The sequence below is a fragment of the Ranitomeya variabilis genome, chromosome 2 (assembly GCF_051348905.1).
Source record: "Ranitomeya variabilis isolate aRanVar5 chromosome 2, aRanVar5.hap1, whole genome shotgun sequence".
Lineage (NCBI taxonomy): Eukaryota > Metazoa > Chordata > Amphibia > Anura > Dendrobatidae > Ranitomeya > Ranitomeya variabilis.
The window spans coordinates 147,957,284-147,979,434 of NC_135233.1; positions in this window are offsets into that span (position 1 = coordinate 147,957,284).

Here is a 22,151-nt window from a genome sequence, read left to right on the forward strand (position 1 = left end):
ACTGTTACCAATTTTGAACTGCATTTAGCCTACTTACTTTTTTGGGCCTACTAACTGTGTCTGCCACTCCTTACAATTGTCCTCCGCTGAACAACGCTATGCTGCCAGTTCACTCCTGTAACCCGTTTTGAACTGCATTGAGCCTACTTGTTTATTTTAGGCCTACTAAGTCTGTCTGCGCCACTCCTTACAATCGTCCTCCGCTGAACAAACCAATGCCGCCTGTGTACCCCTGTAACCAATTTTAAACTGCATTGAGCCTACTTTTTTATTTTAGGCCTACTAAGTCTGTCTGCGCCACTCCTTACAATCGTCCTCCACTGAACAAACCAATGCCGCCTATGTACCCCTGTAACCAATTTTAAACTGCATTGAGCCTACTTTTTAATTTTAGGCCTACTAAGTCTGTCTGCGCCACTCCTTACAATTGTCCTCCGCTGAACAACGCTATGCCGCCAGTTCACTCCTGTAACCCGTTTGGAACTGCATTGAGCGTACTTTTTTATTTTAGGATTACTACCTGTGTCTGTCTGCGCCACCCCTCACAATTGTCCTCCGCTGAACAACGCTATGCCGCCAGTTCACTCCTGTTACCCGTTCGGAACTGCATTGAGCCTACTTTTTTATTTTAGGCCTACTACCTGCCTACTACCTGTGTCTGTCTGCGCCACTCAATACAGCTGTCCTCCATTGAACAAAGTTATGCAGCCAGTTTACTCCTGTTACCATTTTTGAACTGCTTGAAGCCTACTTTTTATATGTGGGCCTACAACCTGTTTCTGCGCCACTCATTACAGCTGTCCTCCATTGAACAAAGCTATTCCGCCTGTTTACTCCTGTTTCGAATATTAAACTGCATTTGGCCTACTTGTTTGGTTGGGCCTACTAACAGTGTCTGCCGCGGCTTGTTGTTCTCCTCTACTGAACAAAGCTGAGCTTCAATTTTCAGCCTATACCAAATGTTAAACTGCATTTGGCCTACTTGTTTGGTTGTGCCTACTAACGGTGTCTGCCGCTGCTTGTTGTTCTCCTCCACTGAACAAAGCTGAGCTTCAATTTTCAGCCTATATCAAATATTAAACTGCATTTGGCCTACTTGTTTGGTTGGGCCTACTAACGGTGTCTGCTGCTCCTTGCTTTTCTCCTCCACTGAACAAAGCTGAGCTTCAATTTTCAGCCTATATCAAATATTAAACTGCATTTGGCCTACTTGTTTGGTTGGGCCTACTAACGGTGTCTGCCGCTCCTTGCTTTTCTCCTCCACTGAACAAAGCTGAGCTTCAATTTTCAGCCTATATCAAATATTAAACTGCATTTGGCCTACTTGTTTGGTTGGGCCAACTAACAGTGTTTGCCGATCCTTGCTTTTCTCCTCCACTGAACAAAGCTGAGCTTCAATTTTCAGCCTATATCAAATATTAAACTGCATTTGGCCTACTTGTTTGGTTGGGCCTACTAACGGTGTCTGCCGCTCCTTGCTTTTCTCCTCCACTAAACAAAGCTGAGCTTCAATTTTCAGCCTATATCAAATATTAAACTGCATTTGGCCTACTTGTTTGGTTGGGCCAACTAACAGTGTTTTCCGCTCCTTGCTTTTCTCCTCCACTGAACAAAGCTGAGCTTCAATTTTCAGCCTTTATCAAATATTAAACTGCATTTGGCCTACTTGTTTGGTTGGGCCTACTAACGGTGTCTGCCGCTCCTTGCTTTTCTCCTCCACTAAACAAAGCTGAGCTTCAATTTTCAGCCTATATCAAATATTAAACTGCATTTGGCCTACTTGTTTGGTTGGGCCAACTAACGGTGTCTGCCTGTCAGGACTCTGAACATTTTTTACCTTTTGTGCATTACTGCCCTTTTTCAAGATGGCATCTTTGGTCTCATGTGCACTGTCTCCTGCTATAAAACTCCACCCCAGCCTTCAGTCTGTGCTAGAGTATTCTGCCTTGCATCCAGCTCCTGACCTCTGATTACTCCCTGCCTATACACCTCCTCCTGTGAACCTGTGTGGTGATCCTGCTACTCTGCTCTGAGTTCTTGCTGTGCAGCGCCCCAGAGTCCTGGTCGTTGCAGTACTGTGGCTTTGCCGCTAAGGGGGGCTATGGTACGTCTGATGGCACTGAAGGAGTTCATCTGACCAGGTACCACATACACCAATACATTTCACAGTCGGGCCTCCAGGGGGAGCTAAGGGTGCTATTTATTAGGCCACTCCTCACCGTGTGGGTAAACTGGGGGTCAGGCAGGAAGTTAGTTCAGAAAGCTGACTGGGTTGGAACCAGGCAACACCTTGTGGCAGGGGGTGTTGTGGGGAAGATTCGGTAGGGTCCCTGTCAGGTTTGGGACCCTGACAGAGGCCTGGCAACAAGAAAGAACGTCACGGGACCGTGCCTGCTCAGCATAGCGGCGGTGCCCTAAGAAAGGATCAGAAGCGAGATATATTGTGCTGAGTGAGAAACGAGATCAAAGCAAGAAGGAGAATACCAGTAGGAGTCGTGCTGTAAGACCAAGGCAACATCCTACTGAGGCGCACAACCGGCGGCCGGAATGCCGAGGAAGTATTCATATATCTAGCTCCAAGCAATACTTCAAACCAATGGCAGGACAGTCAGTCACAGGCGGGCTGTCTCACCTAAATCACCTATGCAGACTTGGGGGGCAACCTGTGGAGAGGGGCGACTCTAGGGTCCCGGAAGAGCTCCGAGCCTACCCGTCATACGGGTGCGTCCCAACCATAACACCTGGGAGGGACGGAAGATTAGCAGAACATCATCTAATCGAGTTGTTGTGAGGGAACACGAGAAACAGACACAGCAGTTGTGGGGACTATCCCGTAAGCACAGCAGGGGAGGACCACAACACATAGCGCTAGCAGGAAGGCACAGATTTCCACCTGCAAGGAGAACTCTGGAGGTGCCATTGGACCGACCGGACTTGCGCAGCCTGGTGAACCGTATTCCAGACTGAGGACCCAGAGACCTTCAGTAAAGAGGTAAAGAGACTGCAACCTGGTGTCCTCGTTATTTACTGCACCGCACCACCACCACCATCCACATCCATCATATCTATCACTGTACGCCCCTCAGCAGGGTCACGGACCGGGCCTAGCCACCGTGACAACCCCAGAGCAGAGACTCAGAGGCCCGGTACCGGGTACCCCTCGGCCCTGCGGCAGTGGGGGCGCTACAACTTGGCGTCACGAACAGGATCTACTTAAGCCTGAAGAATCAGGTCATGTGTGCCTTGGAACTGTGATTTATTGTGCTTGGACTGTACTTTATTGCAAAGACTGTGCTGCGCCACTTGCCGCCAAAAGTTCCTGCCAAAACCTGCCGCCATTACAGCGCTAAGAGGAGCGCAGGAGAAGAAGAAGGGCGTGGAGTGGGCGTGAACAAGCTGAAGAGCGCGAAAGACAATGGCCGCCCAGTCTAAATATTTCGGCCCCTGGAGGACGTGTCCGTCAGCAGCCGAGATCCGCCTACTGATCCTCAATGGTGGGCAGAGACAGAGAAAACGAAACCGCCCACGAAGGAGAGAGCGGGAAAAGGACCAGGAAGAAGAACTCAGCGACATGGAGGACGCCATGGCCAGCCACCCGGAGCCGGAGCGTGGGGTAGGAGCAGAGGACTCCCCCAACCTACCCGGAGGGGCACCGCAACCAGGCCTCCACCGCTGATATTGACTTCCTGCAGGCCGGAGTGGATGAGCTCGGCGACCAACTCCTGCAGACGCAGCTGAGCACTGAGGCCAGGTGGAGGAAGACCATCATCGGGAGCCTCACCAGACATCTGTCGGCAGCCTCATCTGGTCCGGAGCAGGAAAGAAGTTCCAGCGCTCCGAAGCCAGAAAGCAAGGCCCTACCAGAAAGCGAGGTGCTGCAAACTGAGATGACAACGCCGCAGTGCCAGGCCCTGCAGCTAGCGTTCCAGACCCCAGCGGAGACGGAGCATATCGGCACTGGAGGGACCGCATCTGAAGCAGGTATGAAGGACGACCCTGCCCTGATGACTGACACCACTCCCGCGACTGCTAGTGCCACAGCTGCTGATTCCGTTCCAGTGACTGATCTTGCAGCAGCCGCTACCTCTGCTGCAGCAAATGCCCATACTCAAGCTGTGCAGACCTCCATCGCTGCGCATGATTTCACCGTACTTGAAAGACGGATTAACGGCGTTTGTCCAGCACTGGGTGTGACCCTGGACCTCACTCTTCCCAGGCCAAGAGGGGTTAAGTGCCAGGTGCAGCCCTGGAAGCCGTCTAACTAAACCTCGGAAACATGAACATGTAAATAGTTAACTGTTTGTCCTTTTGCTGCTACAACCCATTTAGGGTTACTCTTAAAGGGATCCCTTTGTTGACCCGGGATCCCTATTGTTTCTTATTTTTGTTTGTTTTCTACATTTGCACAAGTTATCAAAGAACTGCTGAATCATGAACAATGCATGATACAAACTCCTTGTATATAGTTTACACCTTCTTAAAGGTGCTCTCTACTGGTTTTATCTAAAAGATGGACTCTTTGCGAAGATACGGTTATTGGAACTTGTACTGGAGTCCTTGCTGCATACGGACTTGCAGCTTGAAAAGTTGCACCACTTCATAGAGACTTGGTCCCCTCTTAAAGGGGATGTTCATCGATAGCACTTAAGGAATGATGATGCTTTGAAAGAAGAAGTAATAATGTTGATATGTGAAAGTTAAATGTAACCAATTAGTTAATTGTAAGAAATGTTCAATAATGTTAATAGAAGGATGAGGACAGGAAGTGAACCCGTAGGGGTTAGTGGTGAGTCCTCTTAGGAGCCATATAGGGATGGCTCAGTAATCTCCAACTGAAGGAAAAACATGTTCTATACTGTGTATAGTAGTGGAAGGACAGAAGGCTCGGGCTGAAAGGAGCGGTCCTGTAATAGAAAGGAGAGGCAGTAGGTCTGGAGCCGTTAGGACAGGCGGTCCTGCAGACATAAAGTAGGAGAATGTAGCACAGTTGCTTAAGCCTTATAATGTGTTATAAGAAGGTCTTTAGTGGATTCAGAGTGTACATCCTTAAAGGCAATGTTGAATTAATGTTTAAAAATTTTTGCACTTAGTAGAATACCCGGTTGGGTAAGAAAAGTTATTTGAAAGTATTTAACCATGTTTGTAACGTTTAAGTGTCCTCACCTCCCATAAAGGGAAGCTCTGTTCAAATATGCTTATTGTTATTGCACTCACAAAAATTGTATGTCTTTTTGCTGACATGTATTGTTGTTTTCTTCCCAGTACCGGAGTACTGGATTTAACCGGGGGGGAGTGCAGCGCCCCAAAGTCCTGGTCGTTGCAGTACTGTGGCTCTGCCGCTAAGGGGGGCTATGGTACGTCTGATGGCACTGAAGGAGTTCATCTGACCAGGTATCACATACACCAATACATTTCACAGTCGGGCCTCCAGGGGGAGCTAAGGGTGCTATTTACTAGGCCACTCCTCACCGTGTGGGTAAACTGGGGGTCAGGCAGGAAGTTAGTTCAGAAAGCTGACTGGGTTGGAACCAGGCAACACCTTGTGGCAGGGGGTGTTGTGGGGAAGATTCGGTAGGGTCCCTGTCAGGTTTGGGACCCTGACAGAGGCCTGGCAACAAGAAAGAACGTCACGGGACCGTGCCTGCTCAGCATAGCGGCGGTGCCCTAAGAAAGGATCAGAAGCGAGATATATTGTGCTGAGTGAGAAACGAGATCAAAGCAAGAAGGAGAATACCAGTAGGAGTCGTGCTGTAAGACCAAGGCAACATCCTACTGAGGCGCACAACCGGCGGCCGGAACGCCGAGGAAGTATTCATATATCTAGCTCCAAGCAATACTTCAAACCAACGGCAGGACAGTCAGTCACAGGCGGGCTGTCTCACCTAAATCACCTATGCAGACTTGGGGGGCAACCTGTGGAGAGGGGCGACTCTAGGGTCCCGGAAGAGCTCCGAGCCTACCCGTCATACGGGTGCGTCCCAACCATAACACCTGGGAGGGACGGTGGATTAGCAGAACTTCATCTAATCGAGTTGTTGTGAGGGAACACGAGAAACAGACACAACAGTTGTGGGGACTATCCCGTAAGCACAGCAGGGGAGGACCACAACACATAGCGCTAGCAGGAAGGCACAGATTTCCACCTGCAAGGAGAACTCTGGAGGTGCCATTGGACCGACCGGACTTGCGCAGCCTGGTGAACCGTATTCCAGACTGAGGACCCAGAGACCTTCAGTAAAGAGGTAAAGAGACTGCAACGTGGTGTCCTCGTTATTTACTGCACCGCACCACCACCACCATCCACATCCATCATATCTATCACTGTACGCCCCTCAGCAGGGTCACGGACCGGGCCTAGCCACCGTGACAACCCCAGAGCAGAGACTCAGAGGCCCGGTACCGGGTACCCCTCGGCCCTGCGACAGTGGGGGCTGTTGTAAATCCGCTTTTGGGCTCCCCTGGTGGTTGCTGGTGGTACTGGTGACTTGTGTGTCTTTGCTGTCTCAGTTCACCTGCTCCCATCAGTGTTTGGGAGTTTCCTATTTAGCCTTGCTCTCCAGTCATTTCCTTGCCGGTCATCATTGTAACCAGAGCCTTCGGTTGCATGTTCCTGCTACTAGTCTGCTGATCAGCTAAGTGGACTTTGTCCTTTTGTTTTGTATCTTTTGTCCAGTTTGCAGTTTTTGTTATTCTCTGTAGCTGGAAGCTCTTGCGGGCTGAAATTGCCACTCCTGTGTCATGAGTTGACACAGGAGTCTTAAAGTAATTTCAGGATGGTTTTTTGAAAGGGTTTTCAGTTGACCGTGAAGTCCTCTTTTGTATCCTTCTGCTATCTAGTAAGTGGACCTCTCTTTGCTAAATCTACGTTCATACTGTGTATGTCTTTTCCTCTTAACTCACCGTTATTACATGTGGGGGGCTGCTATCATCTTTTGGGGTATTTCCCTAGAGGTAAGCCAGGTCTGTTCCTTCCTCTACCAGGTGTAGTTAGTCCTCCGGCTGGCGCGTGGCATTTAGGAAGTCGTAGGTATGCTCCCTGGCTACTATTAGTTGTGTGGTAGATTTAGCTCACGGTCAGCTCGAGATTCCATCACCCAGAGCTCGTCTGTTATTTTTGTGTTCTGATGTTTCCCTGCCATTGGGAATCATGACAGGTATTCTCTAAACTGGATCTTCATGGGGCTTGTAATTTGGTGTGTATTCGTCCAGGGGATGAGTGGAAGACAGCATTCAGATGCCGGTATGGACACTTTGAACCTCTTGTGATGCCCTTCGGGCTTTGTAACGCCCCTGCAACATTTCAACACCTTGCTAATGACATTTTCAGAGATTTGTTGGACCAGTTTGTAGTGATCTATTTGGATGATATACTAATCTTTTCTGACTCTCTACAGGAACATAAAGAACATGTCAAAACTGTTTTAAGACATCTGAAAGAGAGCCATCTGTATATTAAGCCGGAGAAATGCGAGTTCCATCGTTCTGAGATACAGTTTTTAGGTTATATCATCTCTCCCCAGGGGCTGAACATGGAATCTGGTAAGATTCAGGCTATCCTTGACTGGCCGGTACCCAAGAACGTTAAGGAGGTCAAACGTTTTATTGGTTTTGCAAATTTCTACAGACACTTCATTCGAAATTTTTCTGATATTGTCCGTCCCATTACTTACTTGACAAAGAAGGAAAAGCCCTTTAAGTGGTCATCACAGGCTCAAGAAGCTTTTGATCGGCTTAAAGTCCGTTTCACATCAGCACTGCTGTTGATATACCCAGATCCAACACTTCCTTTCATTGTGAAGGTGGACGCTTCTGATAATGCTTTGGGGGCTATTCTCTCCCAAAGAACTGGAGAGAAGGGTCTGCTACATCCTTGTGCTTTCTTTTCCCGTAGACTAACCTCAGCAGAGAACAATTACGACGTGGGAGAGAAGGAATTGCTGGCTATTATTGTGGCTTTCAAAGAATGGAGGCATCATCTGCAAGGAGCTGCACAATAGATCATAGTGCTAACTGACCATTGCAATCTAGAGTTCCTTAGATCCGCTAGATGTCTTTCTCCTCGTCAGGCTCATTGGAACTTATTTTTAAATCAATTTAACTTTGTTATCTCATACCGTCCAGGTTCTCGTAATGGGAAGGCTGATGCTTTATCCCGAATCCATGCTGCGGATTCCGTACCTGGAGCACCGTCCAAGACCATTCTATCTGATGCCAATTTCATCGGAGTTATCCACGATCAGGACTTGTGGAAGGAGTGCAGGGAGGCCTATGAAGGTGGTGTATTTCTGGCTAACCCACCTGTGGATATTAATCTTGTCTTTAAGGGTGGCATGTGGTTCAGAGATCGACGTATCTACATCCCGGAGGTCGTCCGTCTGCAGATCCTCAAGTTGGTACATGACTCCAAGTTGGCTGGTCACAGGGGGGTACAGAAGACACAAGAGTTCCTGAGCCGATTCTTCTGGTGGCCAACTTGCCTGAAGGATACCAAGGACTATGTTCTCTCTTGCGAGGTATGTGCCCGTTACAAGACTCCTCATGTGGCACCTACGGGTCTTCTACAACCATTACCTGTTCCGTCCCGCCCTTGGGGGTCTATATCAATGGACTTTATTGTGGAGCTGCCTACATCGGGGGGCATGAATACAATCATGGTGGTAGTTGATCGCCTGACTAAAGCTGTTCATTTTGTTCCGTGCACCGGCCTCCCCTCAGCTAAAGATACAGTGAACTTGGTTATACAGAATGTCTTTCGGTTGCATGGGGTTCCGGATGAGATCATCTCTGACTGTGGAGTACAGTTCACTTCAAGATTCTGGAAGGGGTTTTGCTCTGCACTCAATATTAATGTCTGTCTCTCTTCTGCTTACCATCCCCAGACAAATGGTCAGACTGAGCGTACCAACCAGACCCTGGAACAATATCTTAGATGTTATGTCAGCCATCTCCAGGATGATTAGTTGGAGTTGTTGCCGTTAGCTGAATTTTCATATAATAATTCTCAGAGCACCTCCACTAAATTTACACCTTTCTTTGCAATCTGGGTTATCATCCGTGTATTTTACCTAGGTCTCCAATTAATTCTCCGGTTCCGGCAGTGGAGGAAAGGCTGACTGTGATGAGACAGAATCTGGAGGTTCTGAAGGAATCCCTGACCACAGCTCAAGAACATTATAAGAGATCGGCTGATAGATCCTGTAAACCTGCACCCATGTTCAAGGTAGGAGATTCCGTGTGGTTAGCAACTAAGAATCTGAAGTTAAACGTTCCTTCACAAAAACTTGGACAGAAATTCATTGGCCCTTTCAAGATCAACGGTATTGTGAGCTCTGTGGCCTGCCAGCTGAAGCTGCCTAGGACAATGAAGGTACACCCAGTTTTTCATGTATCTTTACTAAAGCCTGTATCTCCTAATACCTTCCAGGGACGTGTTGTGCCACCTCCGCAGCCTGTGGTGACTGATGGGCAGGAACAATTCGTGCTGGAGGAAATTATTGATTCCAGGATTCGCAGGAAATGGCTCCAATATCTGATAAGATGGCAGGGATATCCCCCTGAGGAAGACTCTTGGGAACCTGTGGAAAACATCAATGCCCAACAGAAGATTTCTCGTTTTCATGAGAGATTCCCTGAGAAACCAGGTCCAGGATCGTCCTGAGGCCGCTTCTAAGAAGGGAGTAATGTCAGGACTCTGAACATTTTTTATTACCTTTTCTGCATTACTGCCCTTTTCCAAGATGGCGTCTTTGGTCTCATGTGCACTGTGTCTTCCTGCTATAAAACTCAACCCCAGCCTTCAGTCTGTGCTAGAGTATTCTGCCTTACATCCAGCTCCTGACCTCTGGTTACTCCCTGGCTATATACCTGCTCCTGTGAACCTGTGGGGTTATCCTGCTACACTGCTCTGAGTTCCTGCTGCATACACCAGTTCCAGTAATCCTCCTTCATCTGCTGCTCGTGTTTGCTTCCATCTGCATTTGCTGGACATGTAAGCTGCTGCTGCTCTGCAAGAACCTGAGACTATTACCCAGGCCTCCCTGGTTGAGCTAAGATATTATTTGAACTGCCTAATAGCATATCTATCTGTGTTTTGGGCTAAGCAAGGACTTATTCATGTCAAGTATCCTCAAGAATAATTGTGCTTCATAGACTTTCTGCATGATTGCATTTTCCTCTGAAGTTTCCTATAGACTGCTAAGCTGCATTTAATATTTACTCCAAGTGTTGTGGACTTGAGTTTCTCTCTGCACCTGTTTGAATCACCGTGTGATAATATAGACTTTACCACTTATTAAACTGTGTCCTGTAGTTGTCTTGTTCCACGCAAAGAGCCTCCTGAGTTATCCCCTATAATTATTACAGAAGGGCTCATCATGTTCCCTTCCTTCTGGGATCACACCCACTGCATACCAGCAATGCTGTTTCTCCATATTGAGGAACGTGAAGCAAGTTCCAGCCGTCGGCTCTTGCAGCCTTTGAGGCAAGTTCTGTCTCTACTGCCCAGTGGTTGAACAAGATGTGATTAGCGGTCACAAACTCTTCAATGGTCCCCCTTCTCCGCTGATGGTTGTAAGTAGCTACAATCTCCCGGAATGCCAACTCTTGGTACCTTACGGCTAGCAGCCCATTAACATTTGTCCAGACCTGGTCCTGGCATGCCTTCTTGTCTCTTCCGATCAACCTAGGCCCTGCAGTCTGCTCACCAGATCCTGAATCCTGGCTCTCCCATCTACAGTCCGCAAGAACCCAGCGGTAAAGGATGCAGCCAGGGTTCGAGCTTTGGTGGGTCCAGGATATCGGCTGGATCAGGAACACAAAGCTGTTGCGCCAGCTTCCTCTGGCTATGATATTCCTCTGGTCACTGTCACGGGAGTCTCGCATGCTTCTGCCACCTTTGTTGCCCACTAAACATGAAACACTATATAAATGACTAATTGAATACAGTAAAAAAAGTAACACTTTTTTTGAGTGTCATAAATCACAGAAATGTATCCCAGACTACGTAATACTATATGCCTGAGAAATATAACCCTACAACATTTTTAAACACTTTTTCTCAGTTTTATAGATCACAAAAATATACCCAGACCACGTAATGCTGAATGGGTGATAATTATAACCGTCCAAAAAATTTAATGCTTTTTTCAGTTTATAAATCACAGGAATTGCACCCCAGACAATGAAATAGAGTATGGATGAGAATTGTAATCAAGACAATTTTGTTAACACTTTTTTGTAGAGTTATATAATATCACAAAAATTTACCCCAGATCACAGGATAGTGTAAGAGTGAGAAATGTAGTATAGTAAAAATGTTTTTACATTTTTGGAGTGTTAGATATCAAAGAAATGTACCACAGAACACATGAAACTGTATGGCTGAGAAATTTAAGACGGCAACATTTTTAAAGCTTTTTTTCAGTTTTATAGATCACAAGAAATGTACTCCAGACCATGGAATAGTGTATGGGTGAGAACTGTAATCCAGCCTATTTTTGTAATGCTTTTTTTTGTAGTGTTATATAATACCACAAAAATTTTCCCCAGACCACGGAATAGTGTATGAGTGAGAAATGTAATGCAGCTACATTTTGTAATGCTTTTTTTGGAGTGTTAGATATCAAATAAATTGTCACGTGTGTCACGTCCTCCTGGGAGATCTTTACGTACTGTGAATCGCAGATCTTCCTTTTAGCCTGTGTGTTTTGTTCCTCATATTAAATGGACTTTGCTTCCTTTGGTGCTGAAGAGGTTAAACACTCTTTGTATGCTGGTTAGAGACATGCAGATCCATCTCAGAGCGGCCAGACCTTCTCTTCCCTGGTTGTGAAAGTTTTGCTTCCTGGCTTGTACTGAAGTTGGAGTTCGTAGTTACTGTAGGAGATTGTTGTCTGCTGTTTACAGCATTGACTCTGGCCAGGGGGAAGCCCTCAACCCTGGATGCCCTAATGAACCCTACACCTTCTAGGGGGGAAATGCGTTGGGAATGAGAGGGAATCTATTGGTGGATATGTACCACAACCATGTGGAATCTTTCTTTTATGACCACTGAGGAATGTTTATGTACCTCTTAGATTGCTGCCTCTTGGAGAGAATATGAGACTGTATGGGTATTGTGCAGTAGTCCATGACATAATTCTCTGCTAAACTGCAGTTTGAAATGGTCGGAGTGCCATTCATGTGATTATATACTCTGCTTTATCTATTTGTGGCTTTGCAGGAGCAGAAGTACCTATATTTTAGGATTGTATGGGCATTGTGCAATAGTTTATGACACACTTTTTTTCCCTGTTAAATTGCAGCCGGGAAGGGTCGAAGTACCATTTGATGTGACTATATACTTTGGTTCCCCTACCACCTCCGTTTTTCATTTTTGGGGTTATTGATGTGACTAATTTTGGCTGCATATTTCCTTGAACATAAGGCATTGAATACGAGATATTTATCTTCACTAGACATTTTGGTCAGCAATTTTGGGTACTTCCTCTAAGTGTATTTTGTATGCATGTATATCTATGTATTTCATAGTTTGTTAGTATGTGTAGGGTGCAATAAGGTCTTTAGGGCTACCGACAATGTGCGGGGGCACCTTCAAGTCTATAACTAGGGTGCCAACTTCCACTGGCAGGTAAGGCGATTTTGTAGGGCTTCTCTAGGGAGAGATTAGTCCTTGAAAAGTTATTATACTTTTTTGACCCATTCTGTGCACTTTTTTAATATTTTTTTGATCTTTTAGATATATTAATAATGGTTAATTTTTAGAGGTCTAATTTTTCTTTTTGGTGTATAATAAACATTGAGATCCCACTATTTCAAGAAATATTTTGTTTCTCTATAAAACTTGACCAGACCTTCTCTTTCCGGCCCCTGAAAGTTTTGCTTTCTGGCTTGTTGGAGTTGGTGTGCTGAAGTTAGAGTTCGTCATTACTGCTGGAGACTGTTGTCTGCTGTTTTTTGGTGTATGCTTTCTCAATTATCCTATATCCTATTTTACAAATCACAGGAAATGTACCCCAGACCAGTTAATAGTGTGTGGATGAGAACTGTAATCCAGCCAATTTTTTTACTTTTTTTGTAGTGTTAGATAATATCACAGAAATTTACCCCAGACTATGGAGAAGTGTGTGGGTGAGAAAGGTAATCCAGCAAATTTTTTAACGCTTTTTTGTAGTGTTATATAATATCACAGAAATTTACTCCATTCCACAGAATCACTAGTGCATGGGAGAGAAATGTAATCCACCTAATTTTTTAACGCTTTTTTGAGTGTTAGATGTCACAGAAATGCACCACAGAACACGTGAAACTGTATTGCTGAGAAACTTAAGCCTTCAAAAATCTTAACGCCTTTTTTTTTACAGATCACAGAACATGTACCCTAGACCACGAAATACTGTACTTGTGACAAATTTAACTCTGCAAATTTTTTCTACACTTTTTTGAAATATATATAAAAAAAATTGTCATGCCCTCAGCCGCAGGTCCGGTCTCTGCTGCACAGGGAGACCGGCGCCTATCACACAGCCTTACTCACCCTGTTCGTGGCTCCAGACGATCAGCGGCTCCTTTCTCTGCTAAGAACCTGCATCCTCTTGGCAGGTCTCCTGGAAATGCTCTTAGGAGCCGCGCCCCGCTTCCTGCACATACTTGAAACAGCAGGGCACCTGTTCGCTATTAGGGCTGTCTGTGTTTTGATGCTCTGTGCATAAAAAGCACCCTCCCCTTTAGGGAGGTGCCTGGGCAACGTGATCATTCTCTGGATTGTTGCCTCAGCTTCAGGCCACGCTCTGCCGTGCCCTGCACTTTACTTATACCTTTTTTGTTTTTACCTTGTTAATAAATATCTTTTGGTTTATGAGAGCCACTCTCCTGTCTTTTGAATATCGGGTATACAGCCGCCATTGCACCATCAGTGGTCTAGTGAGTCCACTATACCTTGTCACACCCTGTTGGCGTTACAGTTTGCCCAGGCCATGGACTCCGCTGATACCCGATTCTCAGTCCAGAGATACCTAGCTGTGCTTTCTCAAAGCCAAGATCAGCTAGTTGCCTTCATGCAAACTCTGGATACCCGCTTATCTACTCTACAGGCTGCCGAGTCCACCAACGTGACCCAGCTAGCAGAGCTCCGTCTGGAATTCAATCGCCAACATGAGACGCAGACCCGCTTGTTGGACTACAAGACCTCTGTGGATGACCGGTTAACTAAGGTATAGCATCCGATGGTTGTGCCCACCCTGTCCTCATATCTGCAAGCCTCCTCATTACTATGGTGACCCCAAGTTGTGCAGAGCATTTCTCAACCTATGCTTGCTGCATTTTCATTTTTTGCCTCGGCATTTTCAGACAGACATCACCAAGGTGGCTTTCCTTGCCTTTCATCTGGAGGGAGAGGCTTTAGCTTGGTTCAACCCCCTAATGGAGAGGAATGATCCCATCGTGTCTGATCTGCAGGTATTCTTGGACACGTTCCACAAGATATTTGATGAGCCTGGTCATGCCACATCTGCAATGGAGTCTCTCTTCAATTTGCAACAGGGCTCTCTCTCTGTCGGTCAGTATGCCATCCGTTTCTGCACCTTGGCTTCGGAGCTCCAGTGGACCAATGAGTCCCTGGTCGGAGCCTTCCGGCGAGGGTTATCTGGAAGAATCAAGGATGAATTGGCAGGCAGGGACCTACCCTAGACCCTGGATGATTTCATATTCCTCACCATTCGGATTGACCTGCGTCATCAGCAGCGCTCCAGAGAGAGGCTTCTCAAGAAGCAATTTCCTCATCCAGCGTCTTCTTCACCGAAACCTCGGTTTCCGCTTTGTCCTGCTCAGGTCTTCGAGGATGAGCCCATGGAGCTTGACCGCATAAAGGTGAAGAGGAATCAGCAGGAGGAAATTCCCACTAGGAATCCATATCATTAATGTGGACGCTCCACTTCCGATCAATGCAGTGGAACTAAGAGGTTGGAAGAACTTCTGCCTAGGACTGGTAAGGGAGACCTTCCGAGGTGAGAATGACTCTTCTCTCCCGCTAACCATATCCATACAGGTGATCTTCGGGAAGGTGCGGTTCTCCGAGACGGCCTATCTGGACTCTGGGTCTGGTGGAAATTTCATCGAGCAAGCTGTGGCCAGGTGGTTCGAGATTCCAATCGTTCCACTGCAGCGGTCCTGGCGCATCATCTCCGTAGATGGTAGACCCCTGAAAGATGCCATTATCAGTATCACCGAAGAGGTGGAGCTTCTAATCGGAGCACTCCACAGGAAGAAAATTACCTTCTATGTGTTACCGAATCTTTCTCCACCATTCCTTCTATGTCTTCCGTGGCTACGCCTCCATGAAACTGTTCTGGATTGGCGGTCTGGAGATGTCCTTCGATGGGGTCAGTCTTGTCACGAACACTGCCTCAAACTAGTACGGCCTGGTACTACCCCGCGGCCTCCTGCAGTTTACCTGGGTTACCTTCTGCCTACTGGTCCTTTGCAGATGTATTCAGCAAGAGGGAAGCCGAGACACTTTCGCCTCACAGGCCTTACAATTGCCATATTGATCTAATCCCTGCATCTACTCCGCCTCGAGGTAGGATCTACCCTCTTTCTCCCACTGAGACTCAAGCCATGTCCGATTACATCAGGAGAATTTGGCTCCAGGTTTATCCAGAAGTCATCCTCCCCAGCTGGAGCTGGGTTCTTCTTTGTCAAGAAGAAAGATGGGTCTCTTCGCCTGTGCATCGACTACCGTGGTCTCAACCTAATAACGGTAAAGAACAGATACCCTCTTCCCTTAATTCCCGAGCTCTTTGATCGGCTTCAAGGTTCCAGGATTTTCACCAAGTTGGATCTCTGTGGGGCTTACAACCTCGTCAGGATACGATCTGGGGATGAGTGGAAAACCGCCTTCAACACGCAAGATGGTCACTATGAATATCGGGTCATGCCTTTCAGGTTAAGCAATGTACCCGCCGTCTTACAGGAGTTTGTCAATGACATATTCCATGACCTGCTCTATGTTTGTATGGTGGTGTATCTGGATGACATCCTGGTGTTTTCTCCTGAACTACAAACTCACAGGAGGAATGTTCGTCTCGTTCTTCAAAGATTGAGGGAGAATCGTCTCTACGCGAAGTTTGAGAAATGTCTGTTTGAACAGAGGTCTTTACCCTTTCTTGGCTATATTATTTCGGATACAGGTCTCTAGATGGATCCAGAGTAGGTCTCTGCCATGTTAAAGTGGCCCCAACCTGAGGGAAGGCCATTCAGCGGTTCCTAGGATTCGCCAACTACTATCGGCAATTCATTCCCCAATTCTCCTCTCTGGTAAGGCCACTCACTGCCCTGACTTGTAAAGGTGCCAAACCTAAGGATTGGAGGCCAAATCAGCTTTCGCCTCCCTCAAACAAGCCTTCTCAACCGCACCAGCTCTTCATAGGCCTATGATCAACAAACAGTTTTTCCTTGAAGTGGAGGCTTCGTCATCCGGAGCCGGAGCAGTCCTCACACAAAAACTGCCTACCGGTAAGATGGTGACCTGTGGTTTCTTCTCCAAGGCATTTTCACCCTGTGAATGTAACTATTCAATTGGTGACAGAGAGTTACTGGCAATTAAGCTAGCCTTAGAGCAGGAGTCCCCAACCTGTAGCTCGGGAGCCACATGTGGCTCGTGGTCCCATGAATTGTGGCTCGCGGCTGTCTCCCAGCTTGGTGTATTAGCTCCAGTTCTAGCAAACAGGTATTAAGAGCACATCTGAAAATGGTGAATTTTGTGAGCAGTCCTGCACAGAAGAGCAGATCTGGATGCTTGGTGTATTAGCTCCAGTTCTAGCAAACAGGTATTAAGAGCACATCTGAAAATGGTGAATTTTGTGAGCAGTCCTGCACAGAAGAGCAGATCTGGATGCTTGGTGTATTAGCTCCAGTTCTAGCAAACAGGTATTAAGAGGACATCTGAAAATGGTGAATTTTGTGAGCAGTCCTGCACAGAAGAGCAGATCTGGATGCACATATATTGGTCTTAGGGGTTTTGAGATGATGTAAGTATGGTACACTGGAGACAAGACACCACCTGTCAGAGGAGGTGTTTGAAGCTGGATGTGACAGTGTCTTGGGAGTGCTTTATAGGAGAATACTGAATGGGGGTATTGTAGGAACCCCTGGATCTTTGTATACTGCGTTGGGGTGATTTATTTTTGTGGAAAAGCTTTAGTTACCATTATGCCTGCAATGGGGGCTTTGGTTGCCACTATTGTGAGGGGGGCGGGAGTTGAATGTGGTTCGAGACCCTCTCTCAGAGCTGAATGTGGCTCTCAAGGTCAGAAATGTTGGGGACCTCTTCCTTAGAGGAATGGCGATATCTGCTTGAAGGCGCAGTTCATCCAGTCATCATTTACACTGATCATAAGAATCTGTCCTATCTTCAGTCTGCTCAAAGACTCAATCCTCGCCAGGCTCGTTGGTCATTATTCTTCGCTTGGTTCAATTTTTCTCTCCATTTCCATCCTGCAGAGAAGAATATCAAAGCCGATGCGCTTTCCAGGTCCTTCTTGTCAGACGACCTTGAAGAGGAGCTTCAGCATATCATTGAACTATCCAAGATGATCACGGTGACTCCAGTCAGGCTGTCGCAGCTCCCTCCCTGTATGACCCTTGTAACTGAAAGAGACAAGAAGTGAGTTCTACGCTGGGGTCATTTTTCTAAGCTTGCTGGACACGCCGGTCAAAAGAAGACCTTACAACTAATATCTCGACACTACTGGAGGTTCACCTTGCGCCAAGATGTTCTGAACTTTTTTGCAGCCTGTCCCTCCTGTGCTCATAATAAAACACCCAAGAATCTGCCAGCCGTCACCTCCTCCGGCTCCCGATTCCGTCTGCTCCCTGGCAACACATTGCCATGGATTACATCACAGATCTGCCAGCATCATCCGGTTGTACAGTACTCTGGGTTGTTGTGGACCGGTTCTCCAAGATGGGACATTTCATTCCACTGTCTGGTCTTCCTTCCGCTCCTAAACTCGCAGAGCTCTTCATTCAGCATTTCCTTCGGCTTCACGGACTTCCACTCCACATTGTTTCCGACAGAGGAGTCCAATTCATTTCCCAATTTTGGCGGTCCCTCTGTAAACTTTTGGATGTCACCCTGGACTTCTCCTCGGCTTTTCACCCACAATCTAATGGCCAAGTGGAGAGAGTGAATCAAGTCTCCACCAAATATCTGCGACTCTTCGTGAATGGTCACCACAGCGACTGGGCCGACCTGCTGCCATGGGCTGAGTTTTACTACAATAATCATGTCGGTGAGTGCTCCTCTTAGGGTACGTGTCCACGGTTAGGAAACGCTGCGTGTTTGACGCTGCGTGGGGCCGCAGCTTCAAACACGCAGCGTCCAGATGTTCCAGCATAGTGGAGGGGATTTTTTGAAATCTCGTGTCCACTATGGGTGGAAACACGCACGCAGCGGCCCTGCGACTCCGGACATGCTGCGCGTCTTTTCAGATCGCAGCATGTCCGTGTTCCTTGCGGCGACGCTGCGTCGCCGCAAGGAATAACACAGGGCCCTATGCGAGGGGTGCGATGATCCCGGATGTGTACAATGAACACATCCGGCATCATCGCGTCCCAGAAGGGGGAGGGGCTTAGCGCCGAGCGGCTTTGCCGCTCCGACGATACCACCGGCCAGGGCCGGCGTTAGCACCCGGCGCACCCGGGCAAGTGCTGGAGTCCTGGCAAGACGAGGGGGCCCACTCACGCTGTCAGAGATCTGTCTGGCCGTTCAATTTGTGCTGGCACAAGCATCTTCTCACTGTCAGTGCAGGGCCAGGCACATAGGGGTTAAGAAGGCAGCCAGCGTGACACTGTTTGTGGGCGGAGAGAGCACGTTCTCCTGCTCTGCTCTCCCGCCCGCCCCTCGCTGGCTGCACTCACTCACTGACTGCTGAACTTATCAGATTCAGGCAGCCGCAGATTCTGGAGGAGCTCCTAACCGCCCTGAGTGAGTGCGATGTATAGCTGTATTCTGACAGTCTGGGTGACCTGGGGCGGCCACAGCTGATATACTGTATATTATATACTTCAGCAGCCGCCCAGGCCCCCAGCACCTGTCCTGTATATGTATATACTGTATCTATACAGCCTGTATGACAGTATATATAATATATATACAGGACAGGTGCTGGGGGCCTGGGCTGCGCGGCTGTTGAAATATATATACACTGCACAGTACCATCACTGTCCTGTATATATACACTGCACAGTACCGCTCCTCCTGTCCTGTATATATACACTGCACAGTACCACTCCTCCTGTCCTGTATATATACACTGCACAGTACCACTCCTCCTGTCCTGTATATATACACTGCACAGTACTGCTCCTCCTGTCCTGTATATATACACTGCACAGTACCATCACTCCCCTGTAATATATACACTGCACAGTACCATCACTGCCCTGTATATATACACTGCACACTACCGCTCCTCCTGTCCTGTATATATACACTGCACAGTACCACTCCTCCTGTATATATACACTGCACAGTACCGCTCCTCGTGTCCTGTATATATACACTGCAGAATTTTCAATAGCTATCACTCATGTAAGAAGTGAAATCTGGCATTGTACTATAGCTATATTTCTCTGCTGCATCTGGGCATCATGAATCGTGGTATGTGTTAAAGGGGCGGCCCACTGAGACTCTTTCGCCCGGGGCCCTCAAAAACCTGGAGCCAGCCCTGCCGCCGGCCATCCTGATCATGGACACATACCCTTACTCCCTATTTTTCATTGTTTATGGACAGCATCCTAAGATCCCGACTCGACTGCCTCTTGCTTCCGGAAATCCTGCAGCTGAGTCCCTGGCCAAGGACTTCACAAAAGTCTGGACTGAGATGAGAACCTCACTGGAGCAGGCATTGGTTCGAACTAAGGAACATGCGCATAAGAGACGTCTGGATCCTCCACCTTTCCTACCTGGAGATAAGGTATGGCTGTCTTCCAGGAACATCCATCTTAAAGTTCCTTCTTATAAGCTGGCTCCTCGTTTCATAGATCCCTTTGAAGTACTCCACCGGATCAACGATGTGTGCTATCGTTTGAAATTGCCTGCCTCCTTACGGATCCACAACTCCTTCCATGTATCCCTGCTGAAACCAGTTGTTCTCAGTTGCTTCACCCAGGATCCAGGTAATTTTCCTTCTCCTGTCAGTTCCGAGGACATCTATGAAGTGAAGGACATCCTGGCCATGAAGAAAAGAGGGGGCAGGTCATTCTTTCTGGTGGACTGGAAGGGATACGGCCCTGAAGAGAGATCCTGGGAGCCTGAGGAGAACATTAATGCCCCGGTTTTTCTTAGAAGGTTCCTGGCAGGTTTGCAGAAGGGGGGGCGTAAGGGGGGGTACTGTCATGCCCTCAGCCGCAGGTCCAGTCTCCGCTGCACAGGGAGACCGGTGCCGATCACACAGCCTTACTCACCCTGTCCGTGGCTCCAGACGATCAGCGGCTCCTTTCTCTGCTAAGAACCTGCATCCTCTTGGCAGGTCTCCTGGAAATGCTCTTAGGGGCCGCGCCTTCCTGCACATACTTGAAACAGCAGGGCACCTGTTCGCTATTAGGGCTGTCTGTGTTATGATGCTCTGTGCATAAAAAGCACCCTTCCCTTTAGGGAGGTGCCAGGGCAACGTGTTAATTCTCTGGATTGTTGCCTTAGCTTCAGGCCACGCTCTGCTGTGCTCTGCACAATACTTATACAGAGACCTCTTCTGGGGATTCCCATCCTGGACTCCTCTGGTCTCTCCGGTTCCCACTCCAAGTTGTCTTGCCTCTCCTCACGGAACCCTCCAGACCCTGCTACCTGTGGGATCAACCTTTCTGGATTTCATGGAGCTTCTGGGATTCTCTCCACCAGCAGGCCCAAGTATCCTACAGTGTTGCTAGTTTGTCAGTACGGGTCGTCCTCTGGTCCTGGATTTGTGGCATTCAGGCTACCTGGTGTTGTGACCGGGGAATCCCTGTATAGGGGTACACCTCGCCCGGTGCTCCACTATGTGGTACAGTGTTGTGATCCAGAGGTTCTTTCCCTCTGACACCTTTTTCCTTCTTGTTTTTACCTTGTTAATAAAAATCTTTTGGTTTATGAGATCCACTCTTCTGTCTTTTGAGTATCGGGTATACAGCCGCCACTGCACCATCAGTGGTCTTGTGAATCCACTATACCACACCCTGCCCTATCCACACCCTGTGGGCATTACAAAAATCATCCAGAACGCACATAGTGTATGGGTAAGAAATTTAACCCAGGTAAATTTTTTAACGATTTTTTGAGTGTTATACGACACAAAAAAGTAACACAAATCTCGTAATAATAATACGGATCAAAGTATATTACATTTTTTCACCCCCCTAAAAAAAACTGCAGCTATGTATTTGCCAACGGACTGCACAGCCGTAATCTCTGCCTACAGACTGAATTCTGTCATTCTCCCTGACCCTCTCTCTCTCCCTCCCTAGGCTAAATGGAGATTGTATGTGATACAAACAGCAGAGCAAACGATTAGCCCTTAGAAGGACTGTTAGTATGATGGCTCAGCTTCATCACGAGTATCAACACTCCTGGCCTCTGATTCGTTATACTGTGCACACAGGCCTAGACAAGCACTCTTTCCCTCCAATGCGAAGAGTCACAGAGCTGTGCAATGGCGTCAGTGTGCTGAGCTTGGTGGCGCCTGCAGTTTGATAAGCCCTGATGATGTCATACTTCCAGCTAATCACAGTAATGCCACAACTAAGATAGCAACGGCACTTTAGTGACACGCAGGCAATCCCTGCATGCTTATTGGCTGTGCAACAGGCACAAAAAATGCAGAACGCCCATTGCTCACTGAGTAACGAGTGCACGGAGCACGTTCGCTCATCCCTATTAAGCATTATTCTTGCTATCTATTTAACATATGTTCCAGATCTAGTAAACGAGAGTTTATTTTCATAAACCTATCTGTCGTCTTCATCGCGGAGTTAGACAGTTCATTGGTGTCTCACAAATCGTGGCAGAACATAATCTGAAGGTGTTAGCAGCTAAAACAGTCATACGTGCACTCATCCAGCGACCCGTATGTAGAGTGTTTTGGGGCTCAGAAACAACAATCAGCCAGTCTCGTCCCTTA